Here is a 23696-nt window from a genome sequence, read left to right on the forward strand (position 1 = left end):
TGCACCAAGTGCAAGCATTTGATTACATCAAAGCCATGCTGCTCTCAACCCACATCCTGGCTCATTGTGACCCATCCCTGTCAATACTTAGACCACAGGCCTCAGATCAGTCTTAATTCAGGAGCACCAGGAGATCCTCCAAAAAATACACCAGGGGCACCTGGGCATTGTAGGGCACAGGCCCAATCTGTAGTGTGTTAGCCCAGCATTTCATGGGCAATTGAGGGCATGATGGCGAACTGCTGTGTGTGTGTGGTGTGTGTGTGGAACACAAGCAGGACCAGAGGGAGCCCCTTATCCCCGCATAGTTCCCAGCCATGCAGTGGGAGCAGTTGGGTATCGATTTCTTCGTCTTCAATGGCAGATCCTTCCTTTTTTTGGTGGACTATTACTCCCAATGGATTGAGATGAAGCTATTGTACACGACAACCACAGAGACAGTGGTGAGAGCATTGAAGGAAATGTTCTTGAGCCATGTCATCCTGGACCACATAGTGTTGGATAACGGCCCACAATTTGCAAACAAATACTTCACCCAATTTGCCAACACTTAAACCCTCCATTACTGTACCAGCTCCCAAGATGCCCACAGTCGAACGGGAAGGCAGAAAGAGGGGTCTGCATCATAAAAGCCCTCCTGAGGAAGAATGACGACTTGCCAACTACACTGTTAACCTACAGGTTCACCCCAGTACAATGTGGCTTAGCCCCATCTGAACTCCTGATGGGCAGAAAACTCCACACACTATTCGCAATCCTGCCAAAGAAACTAATACCAGGGTTGGTAGCTAAAGATTACCAAAACATTCAGGAGAGAGAGCAGTTTTAAGGACCTTGATAGAGTGTTATTACCTGTAGAACTGATGACCAGCTACAGTCGTAACTTGTCAGTAACTCTGGAAGGTATGGTCAGGAGGAACCTTTTCATCCCTTGAGGTGATCCTCCCATTATACACTGGAGTGAGATTTGAAGAAGACAACCAAATGCCAGAACAACCACAATCAAAGCAACCTCCTTATCAACAAGCTTTACCCAGTATAACAGAATCCATCACTTCTCCAACTGTTGTAAAGACAAGATCTGGAAGAATTGTAAACCCTCCTGACCACTTGAACCTGTAAACACACAGATTTGAGGGGGAGAAGAGGCAACAGAAGTAATGTAAATATGTTGGGAAAACAGGAATGCATTATAAATACACTAGATAAAGACTTGGTGAGGAGGAGTGGTATAAGGGTCTGGCATTGAAAGGGTTAACTTGGCCTAGTGTGATATAAAGGAACACATGACCCAAGTCTGGAGGGGCAGTCTTGTACTAGACAGAAACATATGTAGAGGCAAGTATGGAAACAGCTCCTAGTGTTATGATGGCAGATGGTAATTGCCAGGCTGACCAAATCCCAAAGGGAAACGTGCTCGAGCTATCACAATGATTTTGCAATTTGTATTTATTATGGGAAGGTAGATACACTGAAGTCAGAAGTAGAGGGTCTACTACCACCTTTGGCAATTTTAAATATTAAATTAAAACATTCTATACTCGATGGAGTTTAGAAGGATGAGGGGGGATCTGATTGAAACTTACAGAATACTGAAAGGCCTGGATAGAGTGGACGTGGGGAAGGTGTTTCCATTAGTAGGAGAGACTAGGACCCGAGGGCACAGCTTCAGAGTAAAGGGAAAACCTTTTAGAACAGAGATGAGGAGAAACTTCTTTAGCCAGAGAGTGGTGAATCTATGGAATTCATTGCCACAGAAGGCTGTGGAGGCCAGGTCATTGAGTATATTTAAGACCAAGATAGGTTCTTGACTGGTAGGGGGATCAAAGGTTACGGGGAGAAGGCAGGTGAATGGGGTTGAGAAACTTATCAGCCATGATTGAATGGCGGAGCAGACTCGATTTGCCGAATGGCCTAATTTCTGCTCCTATGTCTTATGGGAATCACTCACTTTTTTCTAAGAGGTGGAATGTTTGATTGGCAAGGTGTGGGTTGACATGGGTTTTGTTTGGACGATATGTAAATAGAGGTTGAGAGACTCTTGTATGCAGAATTGAACAGATCGAGAATTTCTGGCAAATTTGGTGCTGATTGGACAATGACGCTGTCGGCATCTTCAAACTGTAGGTCATATGTGTCTATGGCAGACAGTTTAGTTTAGGCACAGAGGCTACTGAGGTTAGAGTTTTCCATCCAGTTGGTGATTTAATGCTCACACCAGAGGGCAGTTGATCTTTGAGTTATGTCAGGTAGATTGTAAATAGGATGGGGACAATCTCTCATTTTTGCTCGACACTGGTTCGGATTTTAAAGGTAACTGTTTTAGATCTCGACATTTACATATCATCATGAAGCAGCTGAAGGGAATTGGAGTACAGCAATAAAGAAGTCTTGCTACAGTTGTATGGGTCCTTGGTGAGACAACACCTGGATAAACGTGTGCAGTTTTGGCCTCCATATTTAAGGGAGCAAATACTTACTTTGAAGGCAGTACAACAAAGTTTCACTCGATTGGTTCCTGGGACAAGGGTTTGTCCTGTGATGAAAGGCTGAATAAATTGGGCCTTTATTCTCTGGAGTTTAGAAGAATCAGAGGTGATCTCATTGAAACATAAAATTCTGAAAGGGCTTGACAGGGTATACACAGAGATTGTACCTGCTGCCTAGGGAATCTAGAACAAGGGGGCAGAGTTTCAGGATAATTCAATTATTAAGGATTGAAATGAGGGGAAATTTCTTCACTCATAAAGGGTTGTGAATCCTCCATGCCAGAGAGTTGCGGTGTTTCATCATTGACGATAAGGCTGGGATAGTCAGGTTTTTGGCTTTTCAGGGAATCGGGGGATATGGGGAGAAAGCGGGTAAGTGGAATTGAAGCTTAAGATCAGCCATATGTTGGGTTCCATATAACATGAAAAGAAATCCAAACTAAATTATTTTGTCATTTGAAAAAAAACGCACTTTCTGTTGAACCACAAAAGATGGCTGCCACAAGTCACATGACCACAGAGTGGCCCTTTGTTCTAGGAATTACCACCAGGAATTACAAGAGCAAAATAATTCTTCAATCAGCCTGTGGAATCTCACACCTCATTGTATAGATCCCTTGTAACCAATGAAAGCAGAGGAAGTGTAGACGAACTGGCTCCCCCAACTGGAACTATCACAAAGGAGAGAGATCAAAACTCGTTATATCTGGAGCTATTCTAATAACACTTGTCCCCCTCCCAAGGAGGTACAATGGAATTCTGGCTTGAAGCACACACAGTGATAAACTGCAATTAACCATTAATTGACCTGTCACCTGACCCAAGCCTCTGGTCTTTTGGACAGTTTTACACCTTTCACCTTACAAGCATTCTGCTGTTTAACATCCAATTGATGAACCACCATAAAGCAGCCTTCCAGGCAGAATAACAGCCTGTTCCTCAACCCTGTCTCTACTGGAAGATTTCCCCCCATCGTCTGCAGAACTGAGTCAGTCACTGTGTACCTACTTCATCTCGCAGTATCAGCACCAACTGCAAAGCGAACCCTACAACTCCAGACTTCAGCCAGCTGAACTCGAACTCTTTCATGAAAGAATTCCTCATTAGACTCTGACTCTGGAAATCATGTGAACTAATATTCATTTCTGTGGTTCTTGTACTAAAACTCCTTTTTCGATTTCTGCAACCCAGCACCCCCCCCCCCCACCTTCCTGTGTTTGGGTGTGTGGAGTGGAGTGGAAAGTCATGAACATTGCTCCCCCAGGCTTTAAATATAAAATAAACTAACATTCTGTGTCAGTCATAACGCATGTTTGCTGCAGGTCATTAGTAAATTGGATCTCTCAAACAGAGTTTGGGGAAAAAATGCCACTGCACTCTTTAAAAATAATTCAAAACATCTACTTATGGACAGGGCACGAGAGGAAATAAGTACAGCTTGCCCGTCTCTCTCCTATCTGGGACACATGATATTGAATGGTGGAGCAAGCTCAACATATGATCTTATGTTCCTACCATTTGTGTTCTTCCGCAATATGATGACTTGAAAATGAATCCTTTCACAATAACTGAATATTTTCAACCGGATAATAGACAATTCTTTAAAGTAACTAAAAACTAATGGATAATTGTAAAGGGAGCAAACAGATGAGGTGATACCTGTGCAAAACAGAAGCAAAAGGGGATAAACGAGAACTTATGAAGGGGAACAGAAGGGAGCAAAGAGTTCCCACTTTCAGTTGCTCTCGTTCACCTGTTGGTTCAATCTGAGCGAACCCGCAACTAACTCTTACAACCCCGTTAGAGGGATAGCCACATTGTCAGCCCTGCATTTTGTTGTCTACCTGGTGTCAGGGTAAAACACATCATGGAAAGGGTGCAGAATATTCTGCAGGGGCAAGTGAATGAGCTCGAACTTGTAGTACATTTTGGTATCAACGTATGGTCAGATCTTCAGGAGCTAGGAAGGAAGTTAGAGAAGTAGGATCTTGAAGGTACTGTTATGAAGATGTGCTATGTAGAATATTAATTCATATTACGTGCTGGGTATATATATTTTGAACTTTTTGAAAAAAGAACAGTTTATGCTAAAGAAAGGTTGCTGGCTTACAGCAGCTAATAAGGTGCAATTGTGAAGGCCACAAGTCGCTTCATGGGGACATTGAGTCCACAGAGCTCTGAGACAATGACTAAGATAAGCCCCAGATTGAAACTAGTGGGAGGGCATGTGACCCATCTCTTGGGTATAAAATATACTGGATTTGAACTAACAGAGACTGCCACAGAGGCAGTAGGACAACAGCCTTACCCGCGTGCGCGCACCACCCCCCCCCCCCCACACCTCTCTCTGAAACTTTTGTCATCAAAGCTGAGCCTTGTTTGTGCTTTGAAAATCCACCAGAAGACCTTGTTGCTGAAAACGTTCTTAAAGGAGGATTCCACCTCAACACCACTGTCTTCAAGAGGAAAGAGAATCACCAGCAACAACTGCAGAGCAACTGTTGCAGTGAGAAACTAAAGTACCAGCAGCCACTGGAAAGTGGCTCTGTTGCTGTGAACGAGGATTCGGACAATCCATGAATAACTTTTCTGACCAACTTTTTTTTTTAATTGGTCAAGTTTTAACATCTGATACTCCATGAAGTTTTATTTGTGTGTGTGTGCGTGTGTGCTGCATTAGTGGGAAGGTGGACACATTTCTACATTTTAAACCGTTTTTGTAAATAATTTGTGTTAAGTGAGTTTTATTACTAAAACTAATTCACTTGTTAACTCAAGTAACCTGGCTGACTTAATTCTTACACCCAGCTATACACCATTTTAGTACACATTGAGTTGGCAACATCAGATTTAAAAGAAAATTCAATTCTGTTATAACTAACTCAGGAGTGGGACTAGGGGAGAAGTTAGCTCACTCCTCCTAACCTGGCCAAACGGTTATTTGGGGGCTCGCCCAGATTGACCAAGAGTGATTGAAAGTGCGAATTCTTTGCTCCTTTGTTCCCCTTTTTAAAAGTTCTCATTTTGCTTATATTTCTCACAGGTGTCACCTTAACCTCTTTTTGCTCCCTTTACAATTATCTGTTAGTTCTTAGTTACTATAAAGAATTGTTGATTATCAGATTGAAAATATTCAGTTACTGTGAGAGGAATTCATTTTCAAGTCATCACAACATACATACAAAGTAAGGAAGAATAGAATAAAAGTTTTACAACTCTGGGTAGTAACAGTAAAAGAAGCACAGAAATGAATATTAGTTCACGTGATTGTCAGAGTCCAGAGTTAGTCCATTGAGGAGTGCTTTCATGTAGGAATTCGAGTTCAGCTGGCTGAAGACCAGAGTCGTGGAATTCTCTTTATAGTTAGTGCTGATACCGCAAGATGAAGTAGGTACACAGAGACTGGGTCAGTTCTGTATGGGATGGTAGGAAATCTTCCAGCAGAGACAGGCTTCAAGAAGCTAGCTGCCCAGCCTGGAGTCCTGCTTCTTGGTGTTCACTGGTTGGATGTTAAACAGCAGACTGGTAGTTTGTCAGTTCCCAAAAGAATATAGAGATTTTAAAATGGCCATTCAAGTTATGTGACCTTTTTCCACAATGATTTCAAAAGGTATGTTTATCTAGTGCTTGGAACTAGCTTTGATTTCAGGACTGATATTGTCCCAGCCATTAACTTTTGAGAGTTACCATCCATATTGAGGTTCGGGAAGCCATTGTCTAGGCAGACTCTCTGACTCCACTTATCAAGATGCAAGTGATGTCTATGTCACCTCAGTGGTCCCCTTTTGAAATAGACCTGGATAGTCCTCGGTGTGAGATGGGTCTATGGACAACTCTGCAGGCATAATGAGTTTGGAGCTGCGAGTCCTTTGGTTTCATTATTATAATATCCTTCTATTTGGCTGTGAGATTCCAAAATGATGAGAGGAGGATTATTTTGTTCTTGGATCTCCTGTTGGTAGCTTCCAAGACAAAGAGTCAATTCTGTGGTCACGTTACTTGTAGCAGCCATCTTTTTTGGTTCAGCAGAAAGTCCATTTTAAAAATAGCAAAAAGAATAATGTTTTGATCAATATAGTATTGGATTTCTTTTCTTGCCTTATTGATATAACATCTTTTTTCCCCAGCATACATTGACACTGGCAAACTCTTGGAGCATGTTCATCTGTGACCATCTGTTTCAATCAGGGATAGTACATGGCGTATGCACACCAGATAGAAGACAAAAATAATTTAACAGTTCAAATAGAAAGTAAGGATAACTACAGAAATAAATCTTCAATTTTACAAAAATTTTCTCCAGCTTGTGTCTCTTCTCTCTTCTGCCTTTACTCATACTGCACGTAACCTGTTTCCACCTTTCTACAAATATATTTCAAATTTATTTAGTTCTCAATCCACTCCAGCTCTCTTCCCATCCATCTTGGGCCACACATCCATTATATGGTCACTAATGTAGTGCTGCATCTAAACAAACTTGAGGATAGACTGGTGGATTTCTCAAATTGAGAAGGATGGTGGAATTGACAAACTTTCAAGAACTCAAGGAACCAATGGTAATTTATTCTGGTATAATTTGTACTGATAAATATTCCTCAGCTTTATAAAACTACCAATCCTCAATGTTGCTTGTACTTCCAACAAGAGTTTATAACCACTAAAAGTGCTGCATTGAATGATATAGAATCATAGAATGGCCACAGCACAGAAGGAGGCTGTCATATATAAAAGTGCAGCAATTCTTTCTGAAAATTCTGAATCCATTCTGAAAATGGACATTGTTTCTGGCTGCTCCTCAATAAAACATTAAATATCTCATTTAATGTTCCAACTCAGTAGTTGACAGGACAGTCAGCACAAGAGACCTTAAGCTGGTCTTTAGCTTAGGTTTTTTGTATGGATTTATTCATACAAATTATACCATTGCTATATAATCTAGCACTTTATTACAGTACAATTAATTTTTATTATCTGAGAAATATGGTTTGATTTGGTGAAAATGTGCTTGTCTTGTAAACAAGTTTTCTGTTTAACACTATAGGTGTTAATGAACTGTAAGTGTTATTGGCTTTGATAATGCACTGTTAATATGATGAAACACTGCTGTGTATGTCTAAAAGCATTAGTACATGCCAAGTATTTCTCAAGCGCGTAGCACCTAGTTTATGAGCCTTCCCACCTGGCTGGCTGTTTAATATTTATTAATACTGACTACCCAGCAGATTTTCTCTCTTGATTCAGAAATGCATGAAGTGAAATGAAGGTCCAGCATGTTGGTGCTTCTAGGTCTTCATACAATGTGTTACTGATGACCATCTTTGAGGACTAGGGGAGACACTGAACTGGAATCAGGCCACTCTTCACAGAAATTGAGGAAATTCTGAAGGTCAGTTGCTATGGTTGAGGTTTTGCAATGTCTGACTACCTGACAGAGTAAGCTGAGACATGATCAGAGTTCTGCAAGAAGACTCATATTGGACTCAAAACTTGAAATCTGTTTCTCTCTCCACAGATGCTACCGGACCTGGTTTTTGGGAGACTGAAAGTCATCTTAATCAACAAACCGGTGCCGGCTGCTGCAAACTTTGATAAAGCCTTCAAGGTAGATATTGATGCTAGTGACCTGTGGGTAGGTGCCATCCTGCTCCAAGAAGTTGGGTCGGGCATCGAGAGACCTGTGGGGTACTTTTCCAAAAAGCTACATCAACACCAAAATATATACTCCACTGTGGATACGGAAACCCTGGGACTGTTACTGGCTCTTACTTTGAAGTATATGTCTGCCACGGCTACAGGGAGACCTTCGTATGTACAGACCACAACCCCATTATCTTTGTGGAAAAATTCAAAACTCAGAATGCCAAGTTATTTTGGTGGAGTTTACTAAAGCAGCTACAACACTTAAAGATCACCCACATTGCAGGGAAAAGAATGTGCTAGTTGATGCTTTGTCTTGAATTTAACTCCAGTCAGAATTACCTGGGTAATAAGTTTGCGAATGAGCGTAGTTGTATCAGATTTAATAGTGAATGGGTGTGCATGTTTTTCTTTTTTTATATTTTTTCTGTGAGAGATTTTTTTCAATCCTGGGAAGTTGGATGTATTTGTACAGTTTAAACGTTTTGTTAATTTCTACATCTTTGCTTGAATGAGTTTTAGCAATAAAACACTCTTGTTAACTTAAGGAACCTGGCTGGCTTATTTCTTACACCGAGCTAAGCACAGTTAAGCATATATATAGAATTTGCAATATGACCTGTTTTTTAAATTCAAACTATGTTATAACCAACCCAGGAGTGGCACAAAGAGAGGAGTCAGTTCACTCCCCCTAACTTTGTTGTAACACTGTTAAAAAGCACTTGAGTGTGCACTTGAATGCTGTAACCTAAAAGGCTACAGACCATGAGCTAGAACATGGGATTAGGCCGACGCCGACACAATAGGCAAATGGCCCCCTTCCATGCTGTAAATTTCCATGATACTATGATAAGGAAACTGGTAAAATGATTAATGGAAGAATGCTTTATTTCACCATTCAAAAATGACTTGGTATCCTCTTGGCTGCTGTGCAATACATTGCCTTGAGTGATTTAATTTCTATGGAATGATTTTACAACCCACCCCATTATTTCATTTCTGGTCGAATTTATTTTTCTGGAGGGTTGAGTAAGCTTCCCCCTACCGTCTCGCTGCTCCCCACCTGCACCCCCCCCCCACCCCCACCCCACCCCACCCACCCACCCACTTCCTTGCTTTCCTGCAATTCCTTTCCTTTTTCCACCTGGCATTGTAGTTTAAATGCACAACATGAAGCAGTTCAGTCCAATTTGAGGAATTTAGCTGCAAGCATTCAGTGTGGATTTCATGATCTATCATTTTAGTTCCTTGATTGGTTTATGGCAGCGTAAAGGATGAGATGATGTCTAGTTGACTTTGTATACCTCCTGATCCCTGAAAGCCTGTCCACCATCTACAAGGCACAAGTCAGAAATTTGATGGAGTTAAAAGCAAAATACTGTGGATGCTGGAAATCTGAAATTAAAAACAGAAAAGGCTGGAAAAACTTAGGTCTGACGGCATCTGTGGAGAGAGAAACGGAGTTAAAGTTGCGGGTCTGTATGACTTCTTCAGAGCTAAAGAGAAGTATAAGTGTGATGAAATTTATACTGTTTAAGGTGGGGTGGAGCAGGTGAAGCTGGATAGAAGACCAGCAATAGGTAGGGCTAAGGAGAGATTGACAAAGATGTCATGGATAAAAAGGCAAAGCGTGTGTTAATGGTAGTGGTAAGGGCTAAAGGAGGTGCTGATAGTGGCATAAAGGTAAGAAAGCAGAATGTGTTAATAGCAGAACAAGGCTAAGCACTAAGTGGAATCACAACATGGAACAAGTAACAACGTGGCCCCTTTGGGGAGGGGTTGGTGGTTGGGGAAAAAAGGATGGGTAAAGGGATTAAAAAAAAGGGGTGAAGATGTCATGGGCAAAAAGGCAAAGGGAGTGTTAATGGTAGTGGTAAAGGCTAAAGGAGGTGCTGATAGTGGCATAACGTTAAGAAAGCCGATTGTGTTAATAGCAGAACTCACCATGGACACTCTCCTCTGCATCCCCTTTTTAATTTAAATTTTTTTTATCTACTTATTTTAATTTTTATTCATTTATTGTTTTATCCCTTTTTTCAATTCCATGTGTTTCAACTGTGGCTAACAATCTCTTATGAGCAATTATTAACATATTCTGCAATACAATATGAAGAACATCCATAGACATTTCCTTGTGCATTACTTTGAACTTTTTGAAAAGGTAATCAAATTTGTCAGGTCTGACGTGTTTACAGATCCATGCTGGTTCTCTCTGATCGGTTGAAAATTTTCAAGATATTCTCTCCTTAATTATACACTTCAGTCATTTCCCGACAACAGGTTTTAGGATAATTGATCTATAGTTCCCTGGTTTCTCTCTCATCTTTCTTAAATAACTGAGTGATGTGCACAATTTTCCAAATTGAGTGAGCTTTGGGTTTGGGCATTTGCAATGTTTCATCTACTTCCTTTAAAACCCTGAAGTAGAAACCATTTGGTTCTGAAGATTTGTCATCTTTAGTGTCATTAACTTCTTCATTTCTCTTATTTTTAATTTTGCTGAGTTCCTGACCCTGATTCAATATTAATTTTCTTGGGATGCCTGGTATTCTGATCTCTTCCTCTACTGTCACTACGGATACAAGTAACTATTCAACATGTCTGCAATTTCCTTAATTTCACTGACAATGGCATCACTATCAGTTGTTAAGGGGCCCAGATTACTTCTGAGCACCCTCCTTTTCCTAATGAAATTGTCAACATTCTGTGTATTGATTGTGATATGTCTTGCAAGTTTCTTTTTATACTGTTTATGTAACTCATACTATTTGTTTACCTTCAAAACTCATAATTTATTAGTAATTGTAAGGTTTTATTCTTTACGGTAAAGTTTACTGGCAGCAAAGGTTATTTGGAGTAGCAGTATTTATTTTAAATTCAGAAAAAGAATTAATTCACGCAATAAAGATGGCAGGACAGGTGATGTATTGCGGCTGTAGAATGTGGAAGCTCCTGAATGCTGGTGTGATCCAGGGTGCAAACATCTGTTTGTTTCTGTGGCTTGAGGAGCTTCGTTTCAGTCATTGAGCCGGAGGCTGAGCTGCAGACACTGCAACACATCAGGGAGGGGGAAAGTTACCTGGGCACTTTGTACCAGGAGGCAGTCACACTCCTTAGGATAGACGTAAAAGAAAATTTACTATGGGATACTTTAAAGCAGGCTTCTGGGGGTTGGGGGTGGTGTGTGTGTGTGATTTTAACCTGAAGACAGTCAGACTGCAAGGTTTAAATCATAAAAGGGTGTAAAAGAAGGCATTTTGAAATAGAGGAGCTAACGTTTGCATTTGTAGATAAGTTGAGAGGTTGTTTGAAATTTAAAGGGGTATTAGAAAGTGACAAGGAAAATCGTTGTATCTAGCAGGAGTTCATATGTAAACAAATAGTGGGGATATCATGTTTTATTGACCCAAAAGCAAAGACGAGATGGAAACATGAAAGATCTAGATTTGGAAGTGTTTGAGTTTCAAAGGAAGTTTGAAGCAATGGATTTAAAGATTCAAAAGGGAGAAAATATATTTAGGGCAGAATTTTTCGCTTGGCATGCGGGTGTGCACCCGACATGCTTGCGCATGAAATAGTGCGTGATAATGTCGGGCCAGCGTTCCAATGTCATCGCACACTCGCGGGGTATTTCAGTCGGCGGGTGCTGCAAGAGTCGGCAGTGCATCCACCCACAATTAGGGCTATTAAGCCCATTAATGGTGCAATTAACTATGATTTTTCACTGCCCATTCCAACATTACATTTGGTGGGCGGGCGAATTGGCCAGGTGGACTTTGCATTTTTCAGGAAACCTCATCCAAGGGTGGGATGAGGTTTCCAGTGTTAAATTTAAAAAAAAACTGCATAGAATTTTAATAAAATCTATGCTCAGGTGCCTGCTTGTGTTGTGTGGACATTTTTTTCCAGATTTAAAAACCTTTATTTGATACTTTTGAAGTCTTCAGCTCCCTGAGGCACTCTCTGCCTTCAGGGAGCTTTCTGTGAGCCTCCCCAGTGCCTGCACTGACTTCAGTGCCTGCCCTCCTCCCGCTCCTAACCAAGACAGCACTGATCATATCAGCAGGTGTTTCATGCTGGAGGCTGTTAATTGGCCAGCTAGGGTGAAATCGTGGCCAGGGGCCGATCGCAGATGGCAGCCTGTTTCCTGGTCGCTCCCAGGTCTGCCGACCGCACTGCAAAATAAGAGTTCATGGTTTGGGGGTGAACGTATTGGCATGGATAGAGGTTTAGTTAGCTAACAGGAAGCTGAGAGTCAGGATAAATGGCTCTATTTTGGATTGACAAGATGTCATGCGTGGAGTCTCACAGGGAGCAGCGCTGGGGTCTCAGCTGATTACAATTTATGTTAATGACTTGGATGAAGGCATCGAATGTATGGGTGCTAAATTTGCTGATCACATAAAGCTCGGCAGGAAAGTAAGTTGTGAAGAACACGTAGGAGTCTGCAAAGGGACTTAGGTTAAGTGAGTGCACAAAAATTTGGCAGATGGAATATAATGTGGGAAAATGTGAACTTAAGCATTTTGGCAGGAAGAATTAAAATGGGAGAGACTGCAGAACTCTGAGGTACAGAGGGATCTGGGAGCCCTGGTACATGAATCAGGAAGTTAGTGTACAGGTACAGCAAGTGATTAGGAAGGCAAATACAATGTTGTTTATTGAAGGGGAATGGCATATAGAAGTAGGAGTATTTTGCTACAGTTGCACAGGGTGTTGCTGAGACCATATCTGAAATACAGTGTACAGTTTTGGTCTCCTTATTTAAGGAAGGATTTAAATGCATTAGATGCATTTCAGAGAAGGTTCACTTGACTGGTACCTGGGATGGGGGATTATTTTATAAGGAAAGGTTGGACAGGCTGGGCCTGTATGAATTGGAGTTTAGAGATTGAGATGTGATCTCATTGAAACATATAAGATCCTGAGGGGACTTGACTGGGTGGATGCTGAAAGGATTTAAAAAAAAAAAAATTCATTCATGGGATGTGGGCGGGCGGCTCTGGCTAGGCCAACATTTATTACCTATCCCCATTTGCCCTTGAGAAGGTGCTGGTGAGCTGTTGTCTTGAACCGCTGCAGCCCATGTGGTGTAGGTACACCCACAGTGCTTTTAGGGAGGGAGTTCCAGGATTTTGACCCAGCAACAGTGAAGGAACAGCGATACATTTCCAAGTTAGGACGGTGAGTGGCTTGGAGAGGAACTTGCATGTGGCCATGTTCCCATGTGTCTGCTGCCCTTGTTCTTGCAAATGGTAGAAGTCTTGGGTTTGGAAGGTGCTGCCTAAAGAGCCTTGGTAAGTTTCTGCAGTGTATCTTGTAGATGGTACACACTGTTGCCACTGTGTGTTGGAGGTGGAGGGAGTGAATGTTTGCAGGTGTAGTACAAATCAGATGGGCTGCTTTGTCCTGGATGGTGTCAAGCGTCTTGAGTGTTGTGGGAGCTGCACTCATCCAGCCAAGTGGAGAGCATTCCATCACACTCCTGACTTGTGTCTTGTAGATGGTGGACAGGCTTTGGGGATTCAGGAGGCGTTACTCATCACAGGATTCCTAGCCTCTGACCCGCTCTTGTAGCCACAGTACTTATATGCCTAGTCCAGTTTCTGGTCAATAGTAACCCCCAGGATGTTCCCCTTTGTGGGAGAGACTAGAAGTAGGGTCACAGTTTAAAAATAAGGGGTCTCCCATTTAAGACAGATGGGAAGAAATTTCTGCTGAGGGTCATGAATCTTTGGAACTTTCTTCTCCAGAGACCGGTGGATGCGGGAGCAATTAATATTTTAAGGCAGAGGTAGATAGATTCTTGACTAATGAATGAGTGGAAGGTTATTGGGGGAAGGGGGAATATGGAGTTGAGGTCACAATCAAATTAGCCATCGTTTTATTGAATGGTGAAATAGGCTTGGGGGCTGAATGGCCTATTCCTGCTCCTAATTCTATGTTTGTATGTAGGTTCAAGGGCTTTCAATCTGCTTATGTGAAAGTGGGGGCTGCAGGGTGGATCAGCTAATTGACCATGGTACAGGAAGCCATTCAAGTTGGGGGAAGCTAATTGAAATGTAGTGGTGCTAGGGGACAGTATAGTCAGGGGTTAGTTCTTTGAAGCCGGGAATGAGTGTCAGAAAGCTCTGTTGGCTGCCTGGTGCCAGGTTCCAGGATGTCTGCTCTGGGCTTGAAAAAATTTGCAGTTGAATGGGGAGGATCAAGTGCTGGAGGTCCACATATGTACCATAGACTTAGGACTAGCTAAGAGGTTCTGCTTTGGGAGTATGAGCAGCTAGAGCCTAAATTAAAAAGCAGAACATGTGAGGAAATAGAGATAGTTTAAGTAAGTTATATTTCTGTTTGTGGGTGCTAGGAATGAGTTTCAGCTTTAAAGTTTAAGTTTGATTTGTATTTCTGCATCTGTCTTGTTAAGAAAGATCAAATTGAGTTTTAGTTTCACTTTAAAAAGGTGCCTGAATTTCTAATGGGGATTTTTACAACTGTTGCAGCTAAGGTGGAAGGATTGGGCTGTTGCCTAGCAACGGGCCCAGAGAGGCAGGTCCCTCCCACAGACAGACACACACAGAAAAACTAAAGAGACAGCAGTTTGAAGCCATGACTCCAGAGAGACTGGACACCGGGAAAGGTCACAAGGCCAAAGGAGTGAGAAACTTGGGAAAGTTCCAATCAGACCTTCTAGTCAAAGGAAGGACAGGAACCTGAAAAAGGCCCTTTTAATGAAGATGAGTGAGGGGTAGGAAGAAAGGCTCCAAGCTTCTGATTTAAAGAGACAAAAGCTGCAGAAAGCAGATTTAAAGCGAGAAGGTCCGAATAGACGGCTGAAGGTCTGTAACTCTTTACTATGGGTGTGTGAAGCAGTAGTACTGTTGACGGCTGAGTCTGTGAGAGAGTGCAAGGAAGACCGCTTGAATGTATGCCGCGACCCAGGGAAGAGGAACATCGGAAGGAGAGCTCCAAACCCTGGAGGTGAACCCTTGCCGAAGGCACCTGAGAGAAAGCGTCAGTTTGGGAGAAGATTTCAAGGTGAGCTCTCGGAGAGTGGAGATTGGAAACTCTTGTGTGAAAGACGGACTGCAGTGAGACTGGTTGGCTCACATTGTGACAAGCGGCAGCAGGGGAGACCCATAGCATCTGGTTGAGGTGGCGTCCGTCACTTGGTTTCAGAATGTGGTGTGTCTCACCACAGGGTGCCGATTGGTACATGGACTGTTACTTCCCATGGATATTAGAGTATAAGATAGCTTTTGTAACTTGTGTTACCCTTGTAAATCTGTATATATCTGTAAAGGTATAGTTGTGGGTGAAGGAGTATTGTAATATAGTTAATCTTTTCTTATTGAATAAATGTTTTATTCCTTTGTTAAGAGTTCATCAGCTGACTTATGTGAGTGTACAGTAGCCCCTCTCCACGTTACCTAAACAAACTAATTAAAAGTTAGGATTAGTCAAGCTGGGTTCCACTCTGGGATCAGGCTTGTCCAGGGGTAACCTCAGCTAGGGTTCATGACAAACCTCAAAGCTAATAATCCCCAGATTATTACCTGAGCAACGAGCAAATTGGCAGAGTAGATAAGATTAGAGAGTTAATGTGTGGCTCAAAGATTGGTGTGGGAGAAGTAAGTTTCGATTCATGGGGCACTGGCACCACTACTCGGGAAAGTAGGAGCTGTACTGTTAGGATGGTCTTCACCTGATTCATGCTGGGACCAGTGTTCTGGCAAGTTGTATAACATTTGGCGGTCAAGAGGGCTTTAAACTAAATAGTGGGGGCAAGGGATCAAGTGTGGGAAGATGTAATCAATTAAAGAGGGAAGACCAAGCAAAGGATCAATGTGGCAATAAGAGAGGTGTTAATCAGAACCTGACTAAAGATTGTGCTGGCAGATAAGGCCAGAGACTGCAAAAATGGAAAAAGAGTTAAAGGCTCTATCTGAATGCATGTAGCATTCGTTGAAAAAACAGGTGAATAGACAGCCCCAATAGAAATAAAGATGATACCTGATAGCCATTTCAGAGATAAGGCTGCAGGATGACAAAGGCTGGGACTCGAATATTCAAGGGTCCATGACATTTCAGAAGGACAGGAAGCTCGGAAAATGTGGAGGGGTATCTCTGCTAATTAAGGATGACAGTACTGTAGAGAGAGATGACCTTAGTTCTAAAGATGAACGTGTAGAATTAGTTTGGGTGGAGATGAGAAATAGTAAAGGTCACTTATGGGGGTTGTTTATAGGCCCCTTCTTAACATGCTGTCAGGTTCCACAAGGATATTGATGACAGTGGACAGAGAATATTTTAAAGGTTGAATTAGATAGATTCTTCATTGATGTGGGAGTCAAAGGATATTGGAGGTGAACAGGAATGTGAAGTTGAGGCCACAGTCGGATCAGCCATGATTTTATTGAATGGCAGAGCCGGCTCATGAGACCTACTCCTAAATCATATGGTTGTATATTTTGCCACTCTTTCCTGTTCTTTGTACTTCTCCTGTTTGCCAGGTTCAGTGCTTTTTTGCATGCTTTTTCTTTTAGTTTTATGTTGTCTCTTACCTCTTAAGTTATCCATGGCTTTTTTTTGGCAAGTAGAGCTCTTGACCTTTAGGGGTATAACTTGGCTCTACATCATGTTGCTTTCTTTAGTGAACACCTTCCACTGATTTGCTGCCTGTAACTTCCCAATTTACTGTCGTGAGTCCCTGTCACATTACATTGAAGTCAGCCTTACCTAACTCTCGAATCTTAACGGCTGTTTCACATTTCTCCGTTTCAAACACTCCATTGGATTTAGTCATATTATGATTATTATTAGATAAATGTTCATGCATCGTTAGGTTGATGGCTAAATCTGCTCAGTAATAAAACTAATATAGCTTTTCCACTTGTTGGTTATAGGGCATTTTTACCAAAAACTATCCCAGAAACACTCAAGAAATTCACTTCCTTTCTGATGTGCTAGTCTGTTTATCCCAACCTCTTTGAAAATTAAAATCTCCCATTTAAACGACTGTGACTTTGCGACATGTTTGTCTAATCTCAGCATTTATACAATCTACCACTTCACAGCTACGACTGGGGGCTTATACGCAACTTCCAGAACAATCTTAAATCCTTTTCTATTTCTTGATTCGACCCTTAAAGTTTACCTGGTTAGCACTTATATCTCATCTCCATTGAACGGATTTCATCCTTCACCTCTAAGACGACTACTCTTGCTTCTATAATTCTTCCTATCTTTTCTGTGGACCTTATAACCTGATATTTCTTATTGCCATTCAGCTCCTCTTCACTATCTTTTTTGACCTTTCTGTTACCTCTAGGTCATTAGACTGCTTGTCTGACGTTCGGTCTACGATAACTCTCGAGCATCAGTAAACTGTTAACCAACAGTGCTATCAAGCGGTACTGGCTTAGAAATTAACTGCTCACTGATGCTTAGTGTGGGTTCTGCCAGGGCCACTCAGCTCCTGATTGCATTACAGCCTTGGTTCAAACATGGACAAAACAGCTGAAATCCAAAGATGAGGTGACAGCGACTGCCCTTGACATCAAGACAGCATTTGACTGGATGTGGCATCAAGGACCCCTAGCAAAACTGGAGTCAATAGGAATCGGGGCAGTGGGGGAACAATCCACTGGTTGGAGTCATACCTAGCACAAAGGAAGATGGTTGTGGTTGTTGGAGGTCAGTCATCTCAGCTCCAGGATATCGCTGCAGGAGTTCCTCAGGGTAGTGTCCTCAGCCCAACCATCTTCAGCTGCTTCATCAATGACCTTCCTTCCATCATAAGGTCAGAAGTGGGGATGTTCACCATTCGTGACAACTCATATTAAAGGAGTCCGTGTCCAAATGCAGCAAGACCTGGACAATATCCAGGCTTGGGCAGACAAGTGCAAGTAACATTCGTGCCACACAAATGCCAGCCAATGACCATCTCCAACAAAAGAGAATCTAACCATTGCCCCTTGACATTCAATAAGAACATAAGAAATAGGAGCAGGAGTAGGCCATTCGGCCCCTCAAGACTGCCCCGCCATTCAATAAGATCATGGCTGATCTGCCCCAGGCTTCAACTCCTCCTTTGTGCCAGCTCCTCATAGCTCTCATCTCCCTGATATTTCAAAAATCTATCTACCTTCTCTTTAAATACTTCGCGATCTAGCCTCCACAGCTCTCTGGGGTAGAGAATTCCAGACATTCACTACCCTCTGAGAGAAGAAATTCCTATGCATCTCAGTTTTAAATGAGTGTCCCCTTATTCTGTAACTATGTCTCCTAGTTCGAGATTCCCCCACTTGTGGAAACATCTGCTCTGTCAAGCCCTCTCAGAATCTTGTACGTTTCAATAATATCTCTTCTCGTTCTTCTAAACTCAGATAAATAAAGGCCTAACCTGTTTAGCAGTTCTTGATAGGTCAACCCCTTCATCCCAAGAATCCGCCTAGTGAATCTCTTTTGAACTGCCTCCAATGCCAGTATATCCTTTCTTAAATACGGGGACCAAAACTGTGCACAGTACTCCAGGTGTGGCCTCATGAACACCCTTTACAGTTGTAACAAGACTTGGGTATTGTTAAACTCTAAGCCCCCTAGCAACACACGCCAAGATTCCATTTGCCGTCTTAATTACTTGCTGCACCTGCATGCTAACATTTTGTTTCATGCACAAGAACACCAGCCACGGTGGGAGATACCATAAATATCCCAAAGATCAGATAAGCAAGGAGCTAATGGGAGGAAAGATCTTTTCTGTATCACGAAGTAAGACATAGGATCAGAAATTAGGCCAGTCGGCCCATCGAGTCTGCTCTGCCATTCAATCATTCTCAACCCTATTCTTCCGCCTTCTCCTCGTAACCTTTGATCCCCTTACCAATCAAGAACCTCTCTATCTCAGTCTTAAATACACTCAATAACCTGGCCTCCACAGCCTTCTGTGGCAATGAATTCCATAGATTCACCACTCTCTGGCTAAAGAAGTTTCTCCTCATCTCTGTTCTAAAAGGTCTTCCCTTTACTCTGAGGCTATGCCCTCGGGTTCTAGTCTCTCTTACTAATGGAAACATCTTCCCCACGTCCACTCTATCCAGGTCTTTCAGTATTCTGTAAGTTTCAATCAGATCCCCCCTCATCCTTCCAAACTCCATCGAGTATAGACCCAGAGTCCTCAAATGTTCTTCATATGTTAAGCCTTTCATTCCTGGGATCGTTCTCGTGAACCTCCTTTGGACCCTCTCCAGGGCCAGCACATTCTTCCTGAGATATGGGGCCAAAATTGCTCACAATATTCTAAATGTGGTCTGACCAGAGCCTTATAAAGCTTCAGCAGCACATCCCAGCTTTTATATTCTAGTCCTCTCGAAATAGATGCCAATATTGCATTTGCCTTCCTAACTACCGCGTCAACTTGCAAGTTAACCTTAAGAGAATCCTGGACTAGGACTCCCAAGTCCCTTTGCACTCCAGATTTCTGAATTCTCTCCCTATTTAGGAAATAGTCTATGCCTCTATTCTTCCTACCAAACTGCATGACCTCACACTTCCCCACGTTGTATTCCATCTACCACTTCTTTGCCCATTCTCCTAACCTGTCCAAATCCTTCTGCAGCCTCCTCAATACTACCTGTCCCTTCACCTATCTTTGTATCATCTGCAAACTTAGCCAGGATGCCCTCAGTTCCTTCATCTAGATCATTAATGTATAAAGTGAAAAGTTGTGGTCCCAACACTGACCCCTGCGGAACTCCACTAGTCACTGGCCGCCATCCTGAGAAGGATCCCCTTAACCCCACTCTCTGCCTCCTGCCAGACAGCCAATCTTCTATCCATGCTAGTACCTTGCCTCTAACACCATGGGCTCTTATCTTACTGAGCAGCCTCCTGTGCGGCACCTTGTCAAAGGCCTTCTGGAAGTCCAAGTAGATAACATCCATTGGCTCTCCTTTGTCTAACCTATTCGTTATCTCCTCAAAGAATTCTAACAGATTTGTCAGGCATGACCTCCCCTTGATGAAACCCTGCTGATTTTGCCCTATTTTATCATGCACTTCCAAGTATTCTGAAATCTCATCCTTAATAATGGACTCTAAAATCTTACCAACAACCGAGGTCAGGCTAATTGGCCTGTAATTTCCTGTTTTTTGCCTCACTCCCTTCTTAAATAGAGGGGTTAGATAAGTGATTTTCCAGTCCTCTGGGACCCTCCCAGACTCCATTGATTCCTGAAAGATCACCACTAACGCCTCCACTATCTCTTCAGCTATCTCCTTCAGAACTCGAGGGTGTAATCCATCTAGTTCAGGTGATTTATCCACCTTCAGACCTTTCAGTTTTCCTAGCACCTTCTCCTTGGTAATGGCCACCATACTCACCTCTGCCCCCTGACTCTCTTGACCTTTGGGGATGTTACTCGTGTCTTCCACCGTGAAGACTGATGCAAAGTACCTATTCAGTTCCTCCACCACTTCTTTGTTCCCCACTACTACTTCTCCAGTGACATTTTCCAGCGGCCCAATGTCTATTTTTGCCTCTCTCTTACCCCTTATATATCTAAAAAAAACTCTTGCAATCTTCTTTTATATTACTGGCTAGTTTACCCTCATATTTAATCTTCTCCCTCCTTATTTCTTTTTTATTTGTCCTCTGTTGGTCTTTGTAGGCTTCCCAATCCCCTGGTTTCCCACTGCTCGTCGCCGCATTGTATGCTTTCTCTTTAGCTTTTTTGCTGTCCCTGACTTCCCTTGTCAGCCATGGTTGCCTTGTCCTCCCTTTAGTATGCTGCTTCTTCCTAGGGATGAATTTTTGCTGTGTCTCCCAACTTACTCCCAGAAACTCCTGCCATTGCTGTTCCACTATCTTTTTTGCTAGGCTCATCTCCCAGTCAATACTGGCCAGTTCCTTCCTCATCCCTCTGCAGTTGCCTTTATTCAACTGTATTCCGTTACATCTGATTCCAGCTTTTTCCTCTCAAATTGCAAGGTAAATTCTATCATATTATGGTCACTTCCTCCTAAGGGTTCCTTCACCTTAAGCTTCCTTAATAAATCTGCCTCATTACACATCACTAAATCTAGAATTGCCTGTTCCCTAGTGGGCTCCACCACAAGCTGCTCCAAAAAGCCATCTCGTAGACATTCTACAAATTCCTTTTCTTGGGATCCACTACCAACCTGATTTTTCCCAGTCTAACCTGCGTATTGAAATCCCCCATGATCAGTGTAACTTTGCCTTTCTTACACGCTTTTTCTATCTCCTGGTGTATCTTGTGCCCCATATCCTGACCACTGTACAGAGGCCTGTACATAACTCCCGTTATGGTTTTTTTTACCTTTGTGGTTTCTCAACTCTACCCAAACAGATTCTACATCATCTGACCCTACATCATTTCTTGCTATTGATTTAATTTCATTTCTTACTAACAAAGCAACCCCACACCCTCTGCCAACCTGCCTGTCTTTTCGATAGGATGTATATCCTTGGATATTTAGCTCCTAGTCCTGATCCCCTTGCAGCCATATCTTCGTGATGCCCACCACATCATACCTGCCAATTTCAATCTGCGCCACAAGCTCATTTACCTTATTTCGTATACTGCATGCATTCAGATACAACACCTTCAGTCCTGTATTTCCCACCCCCTTTCTCATTGTCGTCCCTTTATCTGATGTGCTTGAAGTTAGATACCTAGCCCTTTCCAAACACTCTGTCCTATTGTGTGTTCCGGGGACTTTAATAGCCTCCCCTGGGCTCTCCTTTCTTTTCAGTTTTTTCATAATTTTCCATGAAGTTGAATCCACCCCCCCCCCCATGCTAATCTGCTGCTTTTTTATCCCCATTAGTCATACTTCTTGGCGTTTTACCCCCCTTTTTAGTTTAAAGTCCTGTTGACCACCCTATTTACCCTTTTCACCAGAACGTTGGTCCCAGATCGGTTCAGGTGGAGACCGTCCCAACAGTACAGATCCCTCCTGTTCCAATATTGATGCCAGTGCCCCATGAAATGGAACCCCTCTTTCCCGCAACACTCCTTTAGCCAAGTTTTTACGTCCCTATGCCAATTTGACGTGGCTCGGGTAGTAATCCGGAGGTTATAGCCCTTGAGGACCCGTTCTTTAATTTAAAAGCAAAAAACTGCGGATGCTGGAAATCCAAAACAAAAACAATCCCTGATGCACTCTCCAAATTCGTCTTCCATGTTAGCTCTGACAATCTGATTTGTGGAGTCAATATGCTGATTAAAATCACCCATGACAATTGTAGCGCCCTTATTTCATTCCTCCATTATTTCCTGATTTATACCTTGTCCTACAGTGAGGCAACTCTTCGGGAGCTGATAGATGACTCCCACCTGAGGCTTCTTCCCCCAGCTATACCTTATTTCCACCCAAACTGATTCCACAGTATGATCCATTGTACCTATATCACTACTCACCACTGCACTGATACCATCCTTTATTAACAAAGCTACCTCACCTACTTTTCCTTTTTCCCTATTTTTCCTGAATGTCGAATATCCTTGAATATTGAGTTTCCAAGCTTGGTCGCCCTGCAAGCATGTCTCTAATAGCTAACAAATCATATTCATTTATTTCTATTTGTGTCGTTAACGCATCTATCTTGTGACAAATGCTGCGTGCATTCAGACAAAGAGTCTTAAGCTTTGAGTTTTTATCATTACTCATTCTGGTTCTAATTTCTGCTGCACCCATCTTATATTTTTTGCCCCTTCCTGTCACACTTTGATCATCGTTTGCCTCTTCACTACCCTGCACTTCTGCTCTCTTTTTGATTTTTTAAACTTCCCTTCCATTGAACCCTCCCCCCACTAAGTCCTATCTACAACCCTCGTCATCCGATTCACCAGGCTACTGGCCCCAGCATGGTTCAAATGAAGCCTGTCCCAACGGAACAACTCTCTCTTTCCCCAGTACTGTCGCCAGTGCCCGGTGAATCGGAACCCATTTCTCGCACACCAATTTAGGAACCACATGTTTACCCCTCTAGTCATATTTACCCTACCCCAATTTGCACTTGGCTCAGGTAGTAATCCTGAGTGTATTACTTTGTGGTGCTGTTTTAATTTAACCGCAAGCTGCTCATAGTCCCTCAGCAAAATCTCTTTCCTAGTCCTACCTATGTCATTCATACCTTTGTGAACCAGACAATTGGATCCTTCCCCCCCCACTCCAAGCTCCTCTCCAGCCCAGAAGAGATGTCCTTAACCTTGGCACCAGAAAAGGTTAAAGGCAACACAACCTTTGGGGCTCTGTCTTTGCTGCGGAGAGCAGTGTCTTTTCCCCTCACTATGCAATCCCCTATTACTATTAGATTTCCCTTTTTTCCCCCACTTGAAAAGTGTTCTGTACCATGATGCTGTGGTCAGTTCTCTCATCCTCCCTTTCCTGGAGCAAGAACATCGCAGCTATTGGACTAGAGCACTGGTTTGAGGCTCCTCCAAAGCTAAATTCTGGATCCCCATACCTGCCTAACTTGCAGTCATACGCTCCTGTCCCTGACCATGGTCCAAATTTGATGTCATTAATCTAAGGGTTGTGGCTGTCTCCT

The 23696-nt window shown here is 42.6% G+C and overlaps 1 protein-coding gene across 7 annotated transcripts in view; it reads left to right on the forward strand.

Annotated features, from left to right (window-relative positions):
• The window catches only part of tjap1 (tight junction associated protein 1 (peripheral)), a 443700-nt gene that overhangs the window by 14392 nt on the left and 405612 nt on the right, over positions 1-23696 (forward strand). The window contains exons 2-4 of one of the 7 annotated variants that reach the window (XR_005943126.1): positions 6617-6741; positions 7731-7875; positions 8002-8673. The exons of 4 other annotated variants lie outside the window; for them this stretch is intronic. The gene's annotated coding sequence lies outside the window, so the exon portion shown is untranslated. Of the gene's footprint in view, positions 1-6616; positions 6742-7711; positions 7876-8001; positions 8674-23696 lie in introns of those variants that run through there. 2 more of the 7 variants (XR_005943127.1, XR_005943125.1) reach the window with 2 other exon arrangements.

The sequence above is a fragment of the Carcharodon carcharias genome, chromosome 5 (genome assembly GCF_017639515.1).
Source record: "Carcharodon carcharias isolate sCarCar2 chromosome 5, sCarCar2.pri, whole genome shotgun sequence".
Classification (NCBI taxonomy): Eukaryota; Metazoa; Chordata; class Chondrichthyes; order Lamniformes; family Lamnidae; genus Carcharodon; species Carcharodon carcharias.